This window comes from Phyllostomus discolor, chromosome 13 (assembly GCF_004126475.2).
Source record: "Phyllostomus discolor isolate MPI-MPIP mPhyDis1 chromosome 13, mPhyDis1.pri.v3, whole genome shotgun sequence".
Classification (NCBI taxonomy): Eukaryota; Metazoa; Chordata; class Mammalia; order Chiroptera; family Phyllostomidae; genus Phyllostomus; species Phyllostomus discolor.
Genome location: NC_040915.2, coordinates 68,671,174 through 68,690,448, shown reverse-complemented (window position 1 = coordinate 68,690,448; position 19,275 = coordinate 68,671,174).

Here is a 19,275-nt window from a genome sequence, read left to right as displayed (position 1 = left end):
TCCTCTCCCGTGCTCTTGGTCACAACACCCTCCACACAGACGCTTGTCTTTCTCTGTCCCCCTTCTTTCTCCTGCCCATAGAATCAATGCATTGCTTTACTTATTTATTCAACAGTAAAGCGTCATTGAATAGCCACTATATGCCTGGTACCGTTCTGGGATTTAAGGATAGAGCTCGAAAAAAAATCCACCAACGCTGCTATAGAATTTTCTTTAATTCCTACCACTATATCCCTAATTTATCCAACTATTGCTTCTCATCCATATTAGTGAAACAGACCTCTCCCTGACCCCTCTGTCTGTTTTACCCTGTTTTGCATAGTGAGCTATGTGAAATAACTATCTGATGTTAATCCCAAACTAAAATTACCATTCACCCTCTTCCCCACTCTGCCTACAGGGAAAATCCAAGATTTTTCATTTGGTTTACGCAAGCTTCATAATCAGGCCCCTCCTTATCGGTTTACTTTCATTTCCCAGCATGCCATTTGGAATTTCCGTGGCAGAAGCACTAAACAACAAGATCGCCCTCCACTGAAACACAGGTGCAGCCGTCCCCACCAAGTTTCCTCTCTGGACCTCACTTCTCTGTGGCCTTAGCTGCAATGCCCACAAAACCTGCTCTTCACCTGGCTACTCCTTCTGGCCTTTAAAAACACGTCCGAGGGCCCTGCCTGGTATAGCTCAGTGGATTGAGCATGGGCTGTAAACCAAAAGGCTGCTGCTTTGATTCCCAGTCAGGGCACATGCCTGAGATGTGGGCCAGGTGCCCAGTGAGGGTCATGTGTGAGGCAACCACACATTGATGTTTCTCTCCCTCTCTTTCTCCTTCTCTTCCCCTCTCTCTAAAAACAAAACAAATAAAACCTTTAAAAAGTAAATAAATAACAAAAATAAAAACACATCTGAGGCACTGCTTTCTTTAAGAATTCTCTTCAAGCACCCTTTTACTCTTGGGTTGGTGTTCTGTGCTGTTGTAGTTCACTGCACAGTCCCTTTGTCAGTTCACCTTGTGCTTGGTGAGGGACTCCCATGGATAACACCGGGAGGGTGTTAACACCGGGAGATAACATCTTGAGGGTGGTGTCATGCCATAGCCATCTCTGAACCCAGAGCTCCCAGCCCAAGCCCAATACTTGGTACAAAGTCAGGGATCCACAAATTATTGAGAAGCGAAGGAATAAAAAAAAATTGCCTGGACTGCAGTTTTAAGTTTTGAGAGGAAACTTACATATTTGATTCTCATCGTTTTGCATTTTTGCAATGATAAAATCAACATGTAACTCAAGTCAAGAAAATAAAATGTCTGTGAGATATGTATTTTAAGAATATCTTCTTGCTCACCTCCTTATCCAAGAAGTCTCAATGAATATCCCAGTATACTTCAAAAGCACACATTTATTTGAATTCTATTTTTATAGCTGTTTACATATAGGTTCCTAAGTGTTTCTGTGTTGTACGAAGATGCATGTATACGCACTTGAGTGAGAGAGAGAAAGAGGAAGAAGGTGAGTGGAGAGGGAGAGAGAAATAGGGAGGGGAGATGAGAGTGAGAGAGAGACTAAGAAACAGACAGATAAACTTGCTCCCTAAAGTTCAAGTTCCTTAGGACAGGGACATTCAAATATTATCCTTACTCTCTGCAGGCTAACTGGGAATCTACAAAGAGGAAACTTTCAACAAACATTATAAACTATTAGAGGAATGTCTTTCTCCTGTAGAGGGGAATTTTAATGAAGCAATTGCTAAATGAATTAAAGTAACTCAGGTGAAAGCCAGTTCACCACCTACCTCCAGAAAGCAAAAATCCTTGCCATCCAGACTGGAAATTTTCTTAAAAATTATCTGCCCATTTAGTCAAAATGTGCAAAGATGCTTCCAACCCAAGAGAGTGGTAGCCTCTTAAAACCAAGTCACCACCTATAAGTGTCTCCCTGGGTCAAAGCACTGTAGCAAACTCAATTTCTGACTTCATATAAAAGAACCAGGTAAACTTCTGTAACAGAAAAAGAAATCAGGAAAGTATTGGTAGACACACACACACTCACATGTCTTAGAAGAATTCTTCTTGATGGGTTAGTTCTAAGCTTACCTTAGTTACGCAAATCTGGGTAATGAGAGAAGCAAAAAAAAAAAAAAAAGAAGCCCAAGGGGTCTAGACAAGGAATCATAAAAACCAAGGGTAATAGGCAATGAGAAAGAAAGAGAAATCATAGATCACAATGAAACACTACCAACACTACCCCCCTTAAGGGACTGAATAAAGGTTTTAGAACTTCCAGTTTTTTAATACTGAACTTTTTTTGGAAAATAATAGAGGGCTGAGACTGAACCATGAGGAGTTTAAGAATATACTCACTTTATGCTCTACAATTAAGATGGCATAATAAGTAAAAATGAAAGTTCAAAGTTACCATTCTTAAGGCTTTGTGCCATTTTCCTTCAGCTCCTCTCTTTTCTGTTTAAAGACAACCCCTCTCTTTATCCCAAACAAGATTATAAGGCATGGCATTCTATGGGGTCATTTGGAAAGCTCCCTTTAGTGATGTCTAAGTTGAGATGCCCTTTACTGATGGCAAAGCCAGGGTGCAAACCAGAAATGAACAGATCAATAAGTAGTGAATGGCTCTTGTCCCCCGCAGTGGAGGCAGCCAAGTGAAAAATGGTGAATTCTGGGAGCCTTCTTCTGAGAGGCCCTAGTAATTTTGTTGCTGGAGTTAAATTCACAAGAGAGAATTAGAATATGTCTAGGATTCCAGCCCATTTGGCAGAAAGAGCTGGAAGACGGTGTCTGACAATATGAGGATGAACTGGCTCCCTACCAGAAGGGACAAAAACCAGGAAGCATGAATGGAGGCATGACCGCTGATGCGGACATGATGGGGAGGTAAAGATCCTGACTAAGAAAAAGAAGACAGGATGAAATGAACACACTTCAGGAGCAGCAGTTAATAAAGGTTATCAGAAGTCTAGTAAAGGGGGGGGAGGGAGAGAGAGAGAGACCCTTGATATTAAAAACTATTTCTTAGAGACAGCTACTCAGGCAGGGCCTCAGAAGAATGACTCAGGTGGATGTGACTATAGAATCCAGGGAGGAGAGCCACAGACTGTGGTGCTAAGAGGCTCCAATTTCAAAGCGGGCTTATACCTAAATTACAGGTATAAAGTTGTCATAGACTCTGCTAGGTGTGGTTCAACTGCACATCCTGGCTTTTTTTCATTTCCAAATTTTGGAGGTTTGGGGACATGCAAGTGTGATCTCCAGGCATGAGTAAAAATCCTAGTGGGGTGGTGATGGGTTGACCTCAAGAACACAAGCTGTGCTCTTGAGGGGAGTCTGAGCATTCAGCTACAGGCATGAACCCTACAGAAGAGGCTCAGCTAATCTCTGTGGTGCCAACCACAAGGCACCATTTGTAGGGTGGGTACACAGAACCCATTGTTCCCCAGGTTTCTGTGAGGAGACTCAATCATCATTCACATTGTTCTGACCCAGGAAAAACACTTTCACTTCATTGGGGCATCCCGTGAGCCTAGTTCTTGCTTCTGCCTACTGTTGGCTTTATCTGGAATAGTGTTCTTGCTGCCTTCCCACATCTTATTTTCTTCAATAAGCAGGGTGAGCACTATCCTTCCTTGAGTGAGCAATTCAACCCCTAATGATAGTGTCTAAATCACATCCCACAGAGCCTGGTTATAGATCCCCCTTGTTCAAATCTCTCATGAACAATAGATGATGCTTTGAGCAAGTTATACATAACCTCTCTCAAGCCCAATTTCTCATTTGCACAAAAGGGTATCAACAACTCAACACTTAATTAACATGCATTAGCCTGGCCATTCAGTTTAGAATGATTTTCTCAGTGGTCATGCCGGTCCTTTTCATGTCTCCTTTTAAGAAAAACCTAATTTCCCATACCTCCCGGTCTAATGTGTGATCTGAATGGGAAAAGTCAATTTTAAATGACTTTTTCTTTGCTACTCATGGTGTTTAGTCTAAGAGTGGGCACTTGACAGAAGGCAAGCCAACTATTTTTATTAAGAGATTTCTTAGAGCTGGGGGAGGAAACTTTCACTCTGATGATAAAGGGGTAAGGGTAAAGTCAAATGTTGCCAGGCTTCTTCACCTCTACTGTGTGAACAAAGCTGGTGATAGTAGGTAAGAATGAAACTGACTTGGAGACTAGCACAGAGAAAAGGGGAGAAAGAAAAGAGCAGAGGCAGGTGGGGAAGAGAAGGGAGGGAGGGAGGGAGGGAGGGCAAAGGAGGGGAGGGAGAGAGAAAGAGTCCTGACAATGTTTATGTCTCTGGTTCTAGACACTGTGGTCCTAGAACCTGCCCAGATTTGTTTTATTTTATGAGCTACTTGTGTTAAATTTTCCTTTTAACTTAAGTCTATCTCTTACAACCTAGAGTCCTGACTACTTGACTGGGTAGTTCTAAGCATTAATTCCATATCATGTGTTAAATGCTTGTCCCATTGGTCAGCCTACAGTTTAAGCATGCCAGAATGGTAGCAATTTATCCTGTTGCTCATCTTCATGGGAAACTATAGAGCATAGTGATTGGGTTCATGGAGTCTGGACACCAACTTCATGAGTTCCAATCCCAGATCTACCACTTAGTGTCTTTGTGTCCTGGGACAAGTTATTCCTCTGTGTCTTAGCATTCTTCTCTAGAAAAAGGATGTTGTGGTGAGGCTTGAGTAGCTCAACAGTCATCAAGCCTTTAGAATGCTAGTTATTGTCTTCCTTGCCTAAACTATTGGTGTGCAAGGCCACCTCCCCTAGTAATTGGCATCAGAATTGTGTTATATGCAGGGTTTTTGTCTTTAAATTGACACATCAAATATCATCTATAAAATACACAGCAGGCATTCATACATGTTGAATAAATGACTAACAGCATCTGCTATACAATTTTGATGACTTTTACCTGCCAGCTTGGATCCCTCACAAGCTCAGGGTGATAAACCCTGTGGTAGAGAGGTGATAGAAACTGTATAAATATATTTTGCCTGATCCCTGCGTGGGCCATGTCTGAAGAGCAAAAGGGATGCACCAAAGGCATTTCTGAGCCATTGCCCCTTTGTGCACTTAAAGTTTCTATAGCTGTTTCTCAGGAGTACATAGGAAAAGCTATGCGGCAATGACAGTTCCTTCATCCCATTTCCCAAAGCACCAGCCTTTGAGTGCTAAGTGGAGCTGTTTTAGATTTGTCTCCTGCAAGCACTTTGTGAAATACTCAGGGATCCTTTGAGGTGACAGTCATGGGAGAACCCTAGGGTGATCTTTCTCTGTAGGGTGTTATGAGATTATCTTCTTGTCCACCTGGGACTGGTGGTAATGGCAACTCAGAACAGCTGCAGCATCTGAAGAATGATGAGAAAGAAAAAAAAACCTCACCAATGCACAGTGCCTTGACGCTGTCAGTGAATGCAGCATCTATCTCCAGCTGATTTCATCTAATGTGATAACACTCATGATAATAAATATTGTTCAAAATAAAAGTCACTCTGGGGATTGAGAATCACTGGGACAGGTGTTCAGAATTAAAAGAGTGCAATAATTGGGTGACTTATTCATTATTGGAAATGCCGTTTAAAATCTATTGCATTTAAAAAAACAATACCTCAGCTGCTCTCTGGCCTTCCAAAGTCATTAGCTGGTATTCTTTATCTGTTTGTTTTCTTCACTGAAGTGAGGCTTTTAATGTCACATAAGAACTAACTTGACTCTGTGCCAATGTTTCAGAGTGAAGGACGAAGCCTTCTGAGGCCCACACATCACTCCACACGATGCCTCTCCTCTTTTGAGCTCATTGTCTCTGCAGTCAGGGGAGTAGGATGGCAGGGAGGGTGAGAGCTCTGACTATTCTTGCTCGACAGCAAAGCCCGTGGAGTCATGAAGCACGCCAGGGTGTTCTGTCCACACTGCCAGGTCACTAAAGGGCTTTAAGGAAGGGCCATGCACCCCAACTCTCAGTTCACTCACTCTGCCAGATGCAAGTAATAATAATACTGTTTCAAACATTCTCCTCAGGCACTTTTGAAGTACCTTGCCCATTTTGATCACAATCATGAAATGATTATGATGATGGTGGTTGTCCCACACTATAAACTGGAATGACCAAGGCCCCAACAAAAGAAATATGCCCCTGATGCCATACAGCAAGTTTTGATTTCTACTTGAAGTTGGTTCTATAATATGCGTTCACAATCTTTTTTTAACTATTACTTCCAAATGCTACACGGATTTTTCATGATTTGCATCTCTAAGGCTCCTGTCCATTGGAAGGGTCTTCACTATGTCATGATTCATGTGGGAAATTTTATCTGGGACCTTGCATTGGCCTAGAAGTTCTGCTTGCTTATCTTCTGCAGGAGAGCCACTGGTGTGCCTTTAAATTTTATCTCTGAGGTGACCTCTTCAGGGTTTTTCTGAATATCAAGGGAAGCATCAGTCCATGAGTTGGAAACTGTAAGGTATTTTACCCCTATTTTGACCCTGCATAAAGCTGTCTGAAGAAATCTTGGACCAAAGTTTTAGTTTTCAACTTGTAAATGTAAAGCTTTGGAAGTGAGGAGCAAAAAGAACATGGGGTTAAATGTCCCCCTGATCTCTCTGGGGATTGGAAAGTAGGTGGAGCAATTCACAACCATATACTGAGGATAGGCACCCAGGAAATGTTGAAAATAAAGTAGGCCCAATTCTACTGGGCTCTTGGAACAAGGCATCATGCTGAAGGCTGGGGACCAAAAGGTCAAAGAGGCACTTTCTGCCCTCAGGGAATTCCTGAGCATTTGCCATTAGGCAGCTTAGGTCCTGGAGTTGCAGCAAAGTGGACCAACCCCAACATGATCAGATACCTGTCAGGAATGAGTTGTGGGGTGGAAGTCAGGGGGCCTGGGTTCCTCTCTCACGACAACCCTGAAATATTTAGTTCCTTCTGGTTCTTAGTCATCCTTCAAAATACAATACAAACCATGTCTCCTCAGGAAGTTTTCTTGAAGTCCCCCAGTCTGGATTGGTCTGCTGTGTGTTTCTGCTGTGACATTTACCAAAACTGTAGTTAGATCTCTATGCGATTGTTCATGTACAATTGATCTCTCCTAACAGGCTAAGGTACTGGGAGTGCAGGGGTCATGTGTCTCTTGCATAGGTGTGCCCCAAGACCTAGCACAGTGCCTGGCATAGAACTGGTAGCATTGAAGATTTGAGGGAAAAAATAAAAAACAGAATTTTTGCCTCTATTAGTCCTGAGTAATGCCAAAGTGGATACCTAACATTAAAAGGCCCAAAATTATTCAAGCTCTAAAAAAACTATTGAGTCCCCTTAATTCATCCCTCAAATGGAGAACTTCTCCTTTATAAGAAGTAACTCCTTTACTGAGGAGAACACTGTGAGAGGGGGTAGTATGGAATGCTTGGAAAAATGGGAAGGTCAGGGTTTTGTGTGTGTGCTTGTTTCACCCTGTCTTTCAACTTTAATTTTTTTTCAGCTATGACCACCTATGGAGAACAGGGTAGGGGGTTGAAATGCAGGCCCACCCTGCTCCTTCCTGGGCTCAGCCGAAGCCCTACAGAGCAACCCGCCATAGACAGTTCATCACGGAGCAGCTAATAGGGACAGGAGCTCCCAGCGGCTGCCGCATAGCATCTCCGATATGCCGAAGAGGTAAATTAAATGCATTAATCTCAGTGAGAGTCACCATTGAGGCATTCAGGGCTGCACAGAAATTCCCAACAATTGGCCTCATTTGCTTCAATAACAAATAAAAAAGGTGGGGGAAGGGAGCGCTTGGGTGGGCACGGGCGGCTTTCCCTGCTCTCCTTCTCTAGACAAGTAATCAAAATGAAGTTCTGCAGTGAGAATAGGCATTGCATTTCTTCCTCGATTTGAAAGCAAACACATTTGGCCCTTTCTCCTGTAATAAGACAAATCCTTTATCTGTTATTCATTTAAGAACATAAAGATGACGCTGGTGACACAAAACCCTGCAAGCTTCATTTCAGCCTCTTCTCTGCATAAAAAGGCAAATTTATTCTGCATAAGAGTTTTGTTCTGGGAACATGACATCCATTCTTTTAAACCCATGGAGGCTGCAGCTGTATGGATCAATTTATTTTTATATTTATACTTTTAAATCATTTTATTTCTATTTCTAGGCCTGAAGAAAACCCCCTTTCTTAAGTCACACACCAAGGTTGACTACATGCTTTGTAGGAACTGAGAGAAAATTCAGCACAAACCCAACCCCCAAAATGCCTGATTTGGGATCATTTTTCAGGATTTAACAAGAAACATGGAATGGTGGGAAAGAACATAAGACTAACAGTGGAAAGAGGTGGGCACGTGTTTTTGCTGTGTTGGCAATTTTGACTGAGTCAGTCAATAGTAACAACTGGTCTTTACTTTTTTATACCATGTAAGCCTCAAGACAATCCAATGAATTGTGCTATTGCAAATTCCACATTATAATGAGGAGATGGTCTCAGAAAGGTTCATAAATCATCTTTGGGCACATAGCTGATATGTGAAATAGCCAAGATTTGGACCCAGGTCAACTGATTTAGAAGCCTGAGTTCTTAATAGCTTTTTCACACTGCCTCAGGGTGGAAATTACTCCCTTAGGGATTTGGTTTTCTTCTTGCTAATATCTAATGATGTCTCCCTCCCAGGGGGGATTGTGTAGAATCAACTCAGAAAATACAAGTGCATTGGCAATTACAGAAATAATATAAATGTAAGGTATTATTGTTGTTGTTGTAACAAGATAATAATGTATTGGACTTCCCAACCCAGATATTGCAACACATCCCATAGTCAGACAATTTTTTAACTATCTTCTCAGGATTCAGGGACCAAGTATACTCCTGTGGCTATAGACGTGGTCACACCAGAAGAAATGTATGTGACGCACTGAGTGCTCCTCTGAGAAGAGACTCAATTCTGAGGACTTTGGGAGGTAGGGAAGAAAATAAAATAAGAACTGGGCGGGGGGAGTGAAATCTCTCTCTCTCTAAAGCTAGCAATCCCTTTGCTTGGGAGCCAGGGCACAGACCAGATGGAAGCAATGAAACTGGGTTCTAGTGAGCTTCTTTAGGTCCTAGGGAGCCTGAAACCAAAAAGAAAGTTGACCTAGCAAAGACATTGGGTTACTCTAGCCTATCAGTGTCTGGTTCCTATCTCCTTGGCCTTCAACATATCTGGCCTCAACATATATGTTGGTAGGATACTGTGGCTGCTGCCTGTGATTCTTCTTGAGGGCCTTCTGTCAGGCCACTTGAGAGGCGGCCTCCCCACAAAGGCCAAGGAGTTAATGCCCATAGGAGAAGCCTTGAGAAATGATGGATAAATTCACTCCCAAGGATAAAGTCACTGCTGGGTGGGACAATTGCGGATGCTCTAAGCGGTCTCCCAGATACTAACTTTAATTGGTATCGAGGCTCATTGCCCCCAGCCCTATCCTGCTTGACAGCACACCCCTAGCAGGTTCCCTCTTGTTCCTGTCTCACTTTCCTAGTCCTCTTTAAGTGCTTCCTGAGTCCATTTCCTACATAAAGTATTTGCATTCAAGTTCTTATGTCAGTTGTCTTTCTGGAGAAGCCCAAGCACAGAGTAAGTAAAAGGGCTATTTTCCTACATGTTCAGTAAAGTGGCAGAATGAAGTGTAATGATTTACCCCCCAAGTCAGCAGTGAGAAGGACCTTGGGGACAATAGGGTAGTTGCTTAGAGCAGATTTTTAGGAAGAAGCAACACTGAATCTTTGCTTGTTTCTGTTTGCCACTGGCAAGATGCAACCTTTTACTGAAGAAAACAGTCTTCGAGGCTAGAGCTTCGGGGACCGTAGGTGGTAAGAACGTATCTCCCCTCCTGACTGGAAATCTGATATAATCAATAGTCATTCCAGGAGGAGGTACCTGGGGGTACAGGAGAAAAACCCAAACCTGGATGTCCTCTACACTGGGAATGTGTGTTCTCAAAACTATTCTTTTGGGTGACACCAGTGCTACCTGTCAATATTTGCTCCCCAATATCATTGAGCAGGATATAAATAATTGTTAATATTTTTAGTAATGTAGCTATGTTTTTAAAAATCTTGTACTTACCCATTCATGAAATTGTTCTCTTGCCAAATGAAAAAGAAGAGAGTAAGTTTTAGGGAGGAAGAGATCACAGATATGAAAAGCGACCTTTTTCCAAGGCTTTGCTGCTCACTAATCCTGATAGCCAGAAGAAGAGCTGCAGCACTTGGATTTTAATTTACTTTGTTAATTAATAAATAAATTATGGAATCAGCTGATACACAATTAACCGGATTCATGGCACATGTAGAGCAAACTGGGTCAGGCGGCACATCTATGACTGCAATGCGTCTAAACAAACATCCCATCAAGGAACATGCAGTGGAATGGTGAGTCAGACTTCTCTGAGGCAGGGGTTCATGCCTGCCAGCTGTCCACAGTGCTGCAGATAAAGCCTTGGTCTGAGCTGGCAGGAGAAACAAAAGCAGCATAATGCAGGACCCCAAGTGGCACTCTCTCTGTTGTAGCAGCATTGTTCTTCCCAGATGAGCTTGGACAGAGATCAATAAATCCAAAATCCTTCTGAGCAGAAAGGATGAGCAATTGGGTTTGAATTTGGATCTATCAATCAATCACGAGCCAAAAGTAGTTCTGGCAGTACAAGATGAAAACCGCTTAGCACAACATAACCATTCCCTGGGACTAGCAGTTTTGACTGACCCAGATGCAAAGTCAATCAAAATACTCAGCCCTGTGATATCTAATTCCAGTTGGAAAATGTAAGCCAATAACACATTCGGTTGTGGTTTGTGGGTGTGACTAATCCATCCATGTCCAGGAAGATGTCTTACAGTCAAGGTTTTTAGTGATCAAATTAAGGTTGATATCAGCAAGCTCGCTGATATGACTACAGCTCATGTGTGTATGTGCACACATGTGTGTATGTGTGTGTATGTATGTGCATTACTTTGTGAGTGTGTTTCATCTATAGGGAGAGACAAACATTAAGGAAATGTCAAAATTAATTCTACTTAATTTTGTTTTTGAATTCTTCCAAAATGTTTTGGGATTTGCAAGACTTTCTAAATCAAAATCTGTACTTTCGTCAGATCCCTACATGATTCGCTTGTATGTTCCGGTTCTGTCTGAAAAGCCTGACTGCAAAGTACTCCACGTTCACAGGAATACCACTGTAACAAAATAGGGTAGTCAGAGGTCTTCTTGTGCGTGGAGGTCCTGTAAGAGATGATTGGTGTGAAGGCATTGACATCATCATCCTTAGCACCATACCTGGACTGAGAACATGATGAGTGTGGCCTCTGGGCTGACATCACCATGAATAAATCATCTGCATAAATCATCTTAGTTCTCAGGGGCTTATTTGTACAATGAGAAGAGTAGACCAGATTGCTAGTTTCCAGCCTGCATTGCCTCCATCTATAAAAATGGTAAGGAGGGAGGGAGAACAGTATGGTCCATGGTTGTTAAGAACATGGGATTGCAGTCCAATGGTCCTTGGTTCACATCTAAAATTGGCCATTTAAGAAGGGTACAGCATTTAGAAATGTATTTAATCTGTCTAAGCTTCAATTTCTTCAAGTGTAAACTGGATCCATATTAAGTGTTTAGTTGCATGGATTTTGACAAATGTATTTCATGTGCTCCAAGCCCAGTCAAGATAGAGAGCATCACCATCAACCCACCACTCACTTCTACCCACAATGCTGCCCTAGCCCACTAACCACATGACACAGTGGGTAAGAGTAATGGATGGGTGGTGGGAATGCTCTGTATCTTAAATGAGGGGTATTCACACAGGAATATATTCCTAAAAAGCATGCAACTGCATACATCACAAGTCTGTTATACTATAGATCAATTATACTTCAATAAAGTTGGATTAAAAAGAAAAAAAACATCTTTGGAAATTAAGGAATTCTTTAGCTCTCTCTCCATGAGCAGATTTTTCAGTGTGATTCCCAGAGCACAAACCCAAAAAGCAGAGGTGGATTGAAGTTTTAGCACATAGGATGAGTATTTATGGCAAAGCCATTGAACCTATCCTTAGTGTTGACTTTCTGGGGCTAGTGAGTGCTTCATGAGTCATTGTCTTTGGCCTAAGGTACAAAGTCTCTTGTGACTCGTGAATGAAAGTCACTGTGACTTCTGTGTGGCAAACCCTCTTGGGATCAGCAGTCTCCATAAGAAATGGGCAAAGGCAGAATTTCAGCCTTCCTCACAAACCTAACCACCATCCTATAGCCATCTTGGAGGCTAAATGAGACAAGAGAGGCAAGAGACAAACTCTTCCATTACAGTCTCCTGTAGCTCAGAGAATTAGCTGTACAAAAAAATGCTCATACACAAAAAACAGCTACAGATTTAACCCCAAATGTCAAATGTAAGTAAGTGAGCAAATTGCTAAAATGCTTTGAAATACAGCCTCAGGACTTCTTACCACAGGCTGTTATTCTCTGACCTGGGTTTATGATCAGATCCAATTAGCAGGTGCTACCTTAAAATTATAGAGTTAGAAGGGCACCTTAGGGATCATCTAGTCAAAGAAGATTTATTTTTAGCCACCAAATATCTTCTCCAAACCAAATCTCATGCCGAGGTATAAACCAATAAAAGAGATAAGTGCCTAGGTGATCTTGTGGAAGCTTGTGGAAGTGGGGATTCCAGGGTCCCACCCACCACCATTGCTATGATGACCTCTGAGAAATATTGTTCAACAGGCATGGGATCTGGTCCTAGTTTGGACCAGGCAATCTATCAATTCTGTCATTTAGGAAACTGAGGTCCTGAGAAGCCACAGCTCTTCAGCTGGGCAGTGACAGAAGCAGGTCTAGAGAGCTCTTGAGAACCAGTAAAATGTTTTTTTTTTCTGTTATACCCTAGATTAATGGCACAGAAACCCATCACTCTGAGCCAAATGCTTTGTTCCATTCTGGGCCACTCCATGGAGAATCCTAAGAGCTCCATGCAGAAGTCAGCCAGCTCAGCTTGGCAACCAGGGCCCATCCTTCACTAAGCATCCATTCCCCATCAGCTCCCTGGTTCAGCAAGTCCTATATCACCCAAGCTGGAAGGGAAAAGTGCCTTTGCAGCTCAGGAGGAAACAAGAAAAGAAGGAGAACAAAGAGTTCTCCTGGCTGGAAAATGTAACTAACTCAGAATGGGGCAAGAACGCGGGTAAAGGGACAGCAGTCAGGGAATGAGAGAGACCCTTCTGGAGTAACTCGGACCCACCTGAAGAACTGTCAGCTTTCCACAATCCCTCACCCCATGCTTAATATTCAAATAAACCTCTAACATCTAGAATACAGGGGTCCTCGATGTTGGGTGAAAATAACAGTTACAACTTCATTTTCCAGAAAGCTTCTTTGTAAGGTTGCTCCGAGAGCGAGCTGTCATTGGGAACTGAGCCAGGAGGAGGTACTTCAAGCTGGTGCCTCCCAGGGCAGCTCAGTCTTACTGGAAAATTCAGTGATTATAACACTTCCAACTAGGGAACTCCCATCACCCAAAGACCACTGATCCACCAGACTTTCTTCCTTAAATCACGTGGGCAGTCAAGAAGCTAGATCTCTATTACTTTAGAGTTGGTCTAAGGACTCTGTCTATAGTCTATGCAATGCCAAAGGTCCTAGTACCAGATGTACCTCCTGCCACTTCAGATCCTTGTTCAACTGTAGGAGAGGCCCCAGGTGCATTATAAATGAGTGTCAATGAACTTCTAATACTCCAGTTCCTGAAATAGCTATTGATGTGCCCCCATGTTTGAACCTTGGGTGAAACTAAAGTACTCCCAAGGAGATGTCTGTGGTCTGGATGTTCCACACTCTGTACCCTAATCTTTACCCAAAATCTCAACCAGCTTGCTGATGCCTGAGGTTCATCTGTCCATGGCCAACTTCCCATGGTGTTGAGCTTGGAAGCAAAATGGACCCAAAATGGTCTTTTGAAGAGCAGAATAAGTCCCCTTCCTGTCAGAGAGGTATTTGGGGTGTGAGGTAAACCAAATCCTTATACTTTTAAAAAATTGCTATTCTGGTGGCTGTCCTGGACCAATACCTAAGGAAAGTAGAGGAAGTTCCTGAAAGATATTTTATTTACTGAGAAGTGTGACTGGATTCACCCAAGTATAGAATCAGCTGGGTCTCTTGAGCCCACAAGGTCTTCATAGTTAAACTGGTTGAAGGTGACAATGGGGAAAACAGAGAAAGTCCAGGTTTGCCGACATGTGCTGTCCATTCCATTGTGATGACCATAGCCACATGTGACCAGTGGCTGCTGTAAGTGGGCAGCACAAGCAAAGGTCCACCTGTACCACTGCAGAGTTCCACTGGGTAGCACTCCTCTAGACCTTTCGTCTAGTCACTGATTTGCCTGTCGTCCATGCTATGTAGCCAGTGTGCTGGTTTATTATGTCAGGTCCTCAAATTACAAGGTCTAAGAGCAGAGGTTAGGAAAGGCTTTAAAAAAGGGATGCTTTATCTGCCTTTCAGAGGTTGAGCCATCTTGGTGAAATGGGGCCTGGAGATGGACAGCACCCTTCAGGGAGGAACTGGCATCTGCAGAGTGACAGCTCTCCCTTCCTTTGTTCTATTGGACTCCACGCTTGCTCTACACTTCTGCCACATTCCTTTTGTTAGCTATCGAGTCTCCAATTCTCCACTGCAGAATGGGGGTAAGATCTATGTCACAGGATTAAAGTAAAGACAGCATAGGAACATATGTAGGACAGCGTGTGACACATACTAAATGCCCAACAAATATCAGTTCATTTTTCTTCTTTATCAGGTCCAAGCCTGGAGGTCCTTGGGAGCCACCCTCTTCTGGGTTTCTCTGTCCCAGCCCTGACTGTGCCTTGTGGTCCCTTCATGCTCTGCCTGTGTGTTGGCTGGCATGATACTGTTCATTCCAGCTATTTCCAGCCCACAGTGAAGCTTTCTTTGCTTTGCTTTGTTTTGCAGCAGGTGGTTCTCATTATTGTGCAGTGAGGTGGTGGTGGTGACCACAGTGACATGTATTATGTGGTGCTTAGCCATGTGTCTCATGCCCAGGGACTGTGGAAAAACTCTATTGCTTGTACAGTCTGCAATCTTTCCTGGTTAAACTTTAGTCTCTTGGGATGCAGACCAGGGGATGCCAAGGGCTTTAGGAGCAGAGCCAGGATTCTTGAGTCCCAGCTCCATCACTTATCAGTAACTCAAACTTGGACAAGTTTCTTATTCTCACTGCACTTCAGTTTCCTCATTTGTTTAATGGAGCTAATCCTCTTTAACTAGTAGGACCATTGTAATGTGTGGTACAATGACTGCAAGTAGGTATCTAGTATAGTCCCAAAGATGTATTCAGTGTTGTTGTTCTTTCCCTTCCATTGTTAGGAACTCAAAAATTCTAGTGTAGCAAGGCAGCTCTTAAGACATCATCTTTAGTCATCAGTCCTGTATTCCTCATGTACTACTTGTGGGCACTTTCAGTGCATGGTCTTTTGGCTTTCACACAACCCTAGGAGAGAGGAGTCATTACCCAAATGTGGAGATGAGGGGAATGGAACTCACAGAGGTGAGATAATTCCTAAAGCTGGGAATCCCTTTCCAGCCCATGTGTAAACTCATCCCTTTAGCCCTGCTAGGTCCACAGCTGCGTCATGAGGAAGACAAAGAGCCAATGATCAGCTTCTCTGCTGCAGGCATGTGTGTGCATTCCACACTAAAGTCACGGGAAGCACAATAGGAGTCTTGGGTTCAGAGAGAGGCACTCATGGCAAAATACCTACGCAGTGCCACTTTGAACTTTTTAGCCACATATTCTTTACAGAGCCCAACAATTGGGCCAGTTTACTTGCCAGAAGAAGCTAACCCTTAGGGAGCAGCCTGGGTACCGAGCATTGGATAAATTGACTTCACACAAATTCAATGACCTGATGTGAACAGTGATCAGGAGATAGAGCCTCCTGTTCCTCCTGCCCAATTGTTTCCTTGAGTCTCCTCCACTTTATCATCAAGAGTAAACTGTGATTTTAAAGACTTCCAGTGCCTACTGCTGATTCATCTGTCCTCCTGACTCAGCAGAACTGGAGGAAATGTGCTCCCCTGAGAACCCTACCCCCAGGTCTGCCCCCGGAGAGCAGTAATGCCACACTGTGTGTTTAAAGCACGTATCCCAAATGTTCCAGGCTCAGATTCTATACATAGCGCTTGCATCCAACTTCCACGCACTAAGTGCCCATCTTCTACAACATACAACACCCCTAGACACAGCACAATGGTCTGTGTTCTAATTTGGGGGGTGCTGGGACCAAAAGATAACTTGTCTTTGGATAAAGACATAGGGCTAATCTTCATGCATCAGGGGTTTAGAACAGGTGGCGTTTTCTGCCATGAGGTGGGAAACAAACATGGATCAATATGGTCTGTTTGCTGGTGATTACTTCTACAGTGTTTATGGCGACGGGTATCCCATGTAATGTATATAGTGTGGACCTATTACATTTATAATGCAGTTATTGTCTTTTTCTTTAGTAACTCTGCAAAATAATAAATGAGGATTATTATCCCCATTTCCAGATAAGAAAACTGTGATGTGGGGCAGTTGTCATTCAGCTGGTTTGCTGTGAGGCCAGGAGTAAAGCACAGTGACCCACCCACATTCCTTTCTTCATCCAACAAATATCTACTGAGTTACCGATCTGCACCCAACAGGGTACAACAATGAGCAAAATCCCTCTCCTACAGAAGACCTGGGCAAGGCAGACACTCACACAATGAAGAAGTAAATGGCGTGTTACGTAAGAAGGTGAGAGGAGTGGCGATGGGGTAGGGAGAAAGTGGTCACCACAACCTCGTGAAATTACAAAGACCAAGGATGCAGAGGAGGTGAGCCGATACCCTGTTGCAACTCTGGAATTTTCCCGCTCGCATTTCCACCATGAGCAGCCATGAGCTGGGGCAGGAACACTGTCCCTGAAGACGAATGGGCGGCGTGTCAGATGCTGAGACTTCTTGGCTGCCCCCGCCAGCAGCTGCTGTCACCTTGCCTGCCGGAGGGCTGCTTCTGATGAACACAGGCCAAAGCTGAGCACAGGTGCTGTCCCTGGGAACTGGGAACTAGAAGGATGTCTGTGTCACCATGAGAAAGTCTTCACAAGAACTAGGAGCAGAAGCAGTAGGGGAGAGGTTTTAAGTAGCAGAGGAGATGTGGGGGGTGAGAGGGACTGCCCCTTTGCATCATGAGAGCAACAACCAAATCTAGGTCACCACTTCTGGAAGATTCCTTCAGCAACGAAAAGGGCTGTGCATTCTCCCTCCTTTCATGTTCACTCTCACCTCCTGGGGGTCTGGTCCTTCTCTTGACATCCATGTGCTCAGGTTTCACAACCTCTTGTTGACACCCTTGGGCCTCATTAGTCCAAACTATAGTTGGGCCATTTTTCTTTGTCTTTTTTTTTTGTCTCCAGTTCTCACTCCATATCCCAACCCTTCTTCTCTGCTCTCCTTTCCTATGTGAGGCCAGGCCCGCAGCCTGTCACCCATTTATCAATGCATTCGAACTATAACTCAGGTATTGATCTGTGTTTGTTGGTTTTTTTCCTGTAAACTTGGGCTGTAAAGGTTTCATTAGCCTGCCTCACAGTCATTACATCAAGTAATAGGAAACATCCATCTTCCTCCGGCTTCACTTCTGCACCCAATGGAGACTGGTTTGAAGAGCGTTAATCAAGCTATGAAAATCATTGGCAGCTCGTTCCTTTATGATGAGAAAGCTGGTTTGCAGCCTCACTGGGTAGCAGAGGCCTGACACCTTAGATACCTACAGCAATTATGGGCTGTGCTGTGTCCTGCCCAGGGAGACTATTCTCGGCCTAATGCCTGTATGCAAATCTCACTCTTTGCTTCAATGTGTAGTAAGAGCAAGACATGGAAAGGGCTGGGCTCCTCTGCACATTTGTGGGCAGAGGAAGGGTTCCCAGTCACTGCCATGCATCTCTGCCAAGGCCAGACCTGTAGAGGGATGGGAATAGGCCCACCAAAATGGGACCATGTGTGCAGTGAGAGCTTAGACATCACTGACTTGCCCCTCTGCAGGCTCCTCCACTCAGCTTTCCAGGGGGAACCTAGTTCCTCGGAGATCATTCTGCTGCTCTGTGGTTGGTGCAGGTAGAAGCAGGGAGTGCAGAGGCAACAGAAACAGGGACTCCAGCTAGGAGGGTACTGCAATATTTCGGCTCAGGGATGGAGGTCAGCCGGGGCCAGGGTAGCAAGAATAGCGATGCTGGGGAGGGCTGGGAAATACACTGGATAACTCAGTGGCCTAGGTCTAGATCCACTGCAGTGCTCTGAGGTAAGAATTATACATCCATTTTCAGGATGAAGAGGCTGGGGTGCAAAGAGTTTGAGAAACTTATCTCTGCTCACAAAGCTTTCAAACTGGCCTTCCCTCCAGATTACAATTTGATCAGTGTTCCCTCCACAGCCATGACAGGAGCATTTGTTTGGTAGGAATAGTTGAACAGAGCTGATGAAGGAAACAGAGTTGAATGTGTGTTGTGAACAGAGCCAAGAACAATCTAAATCTCCTTATTAACTATCCATAGCTAGCACATTGATCTGCTGCCTGCAGATCGGTTTCCTGTATTCTTCCCTTTCTGACTTAACTTTATTTTTTATTACTCAAGGCTTTGAAATAACTCAAACAGCAGAGAAGAGAGCTTCTCTCCAGGGGCTGTCAGAGGGGGGCCTGAAGCAGCACACCACAAGCAGGAAAGTTTTTGAAATTCACCTGTTTTATCTTAAAAAATGATGTGAATGTTGTTGTCTGTTTTTGCTTCACAATGCACCCATGTTTATTTTAATATTTAAAACTATGTTTCAAATTGCAGTCAAGTATTACTACTTGAAGGACAGGATTAATTTTTTTTTAAAAAAGGTTTACCTTCCTGAATCATCTATCATAATATTATAGGTGCTTTGTATTGTCACTTACCGTGTGCCAGGCATGAGTATTTAACTCAAATGACCTTACTGTGTGATTTTGTTATCATCACCTGCAGACAAGGAGTGGGGTGCTCAGACAGGGAAGTGCCCAGTGACACACAGCATGTGGTTGAACCTGCTGGGATTCGAACCTGGATCTACTCCAACTTCTATGCATGAGGCCACTGCTGTACACCTTCAGGGGGGTTGGTAGCCAGGCTTGGAAAGCAGATCTAAATGGTATCTGAAACTTCATGTAGAA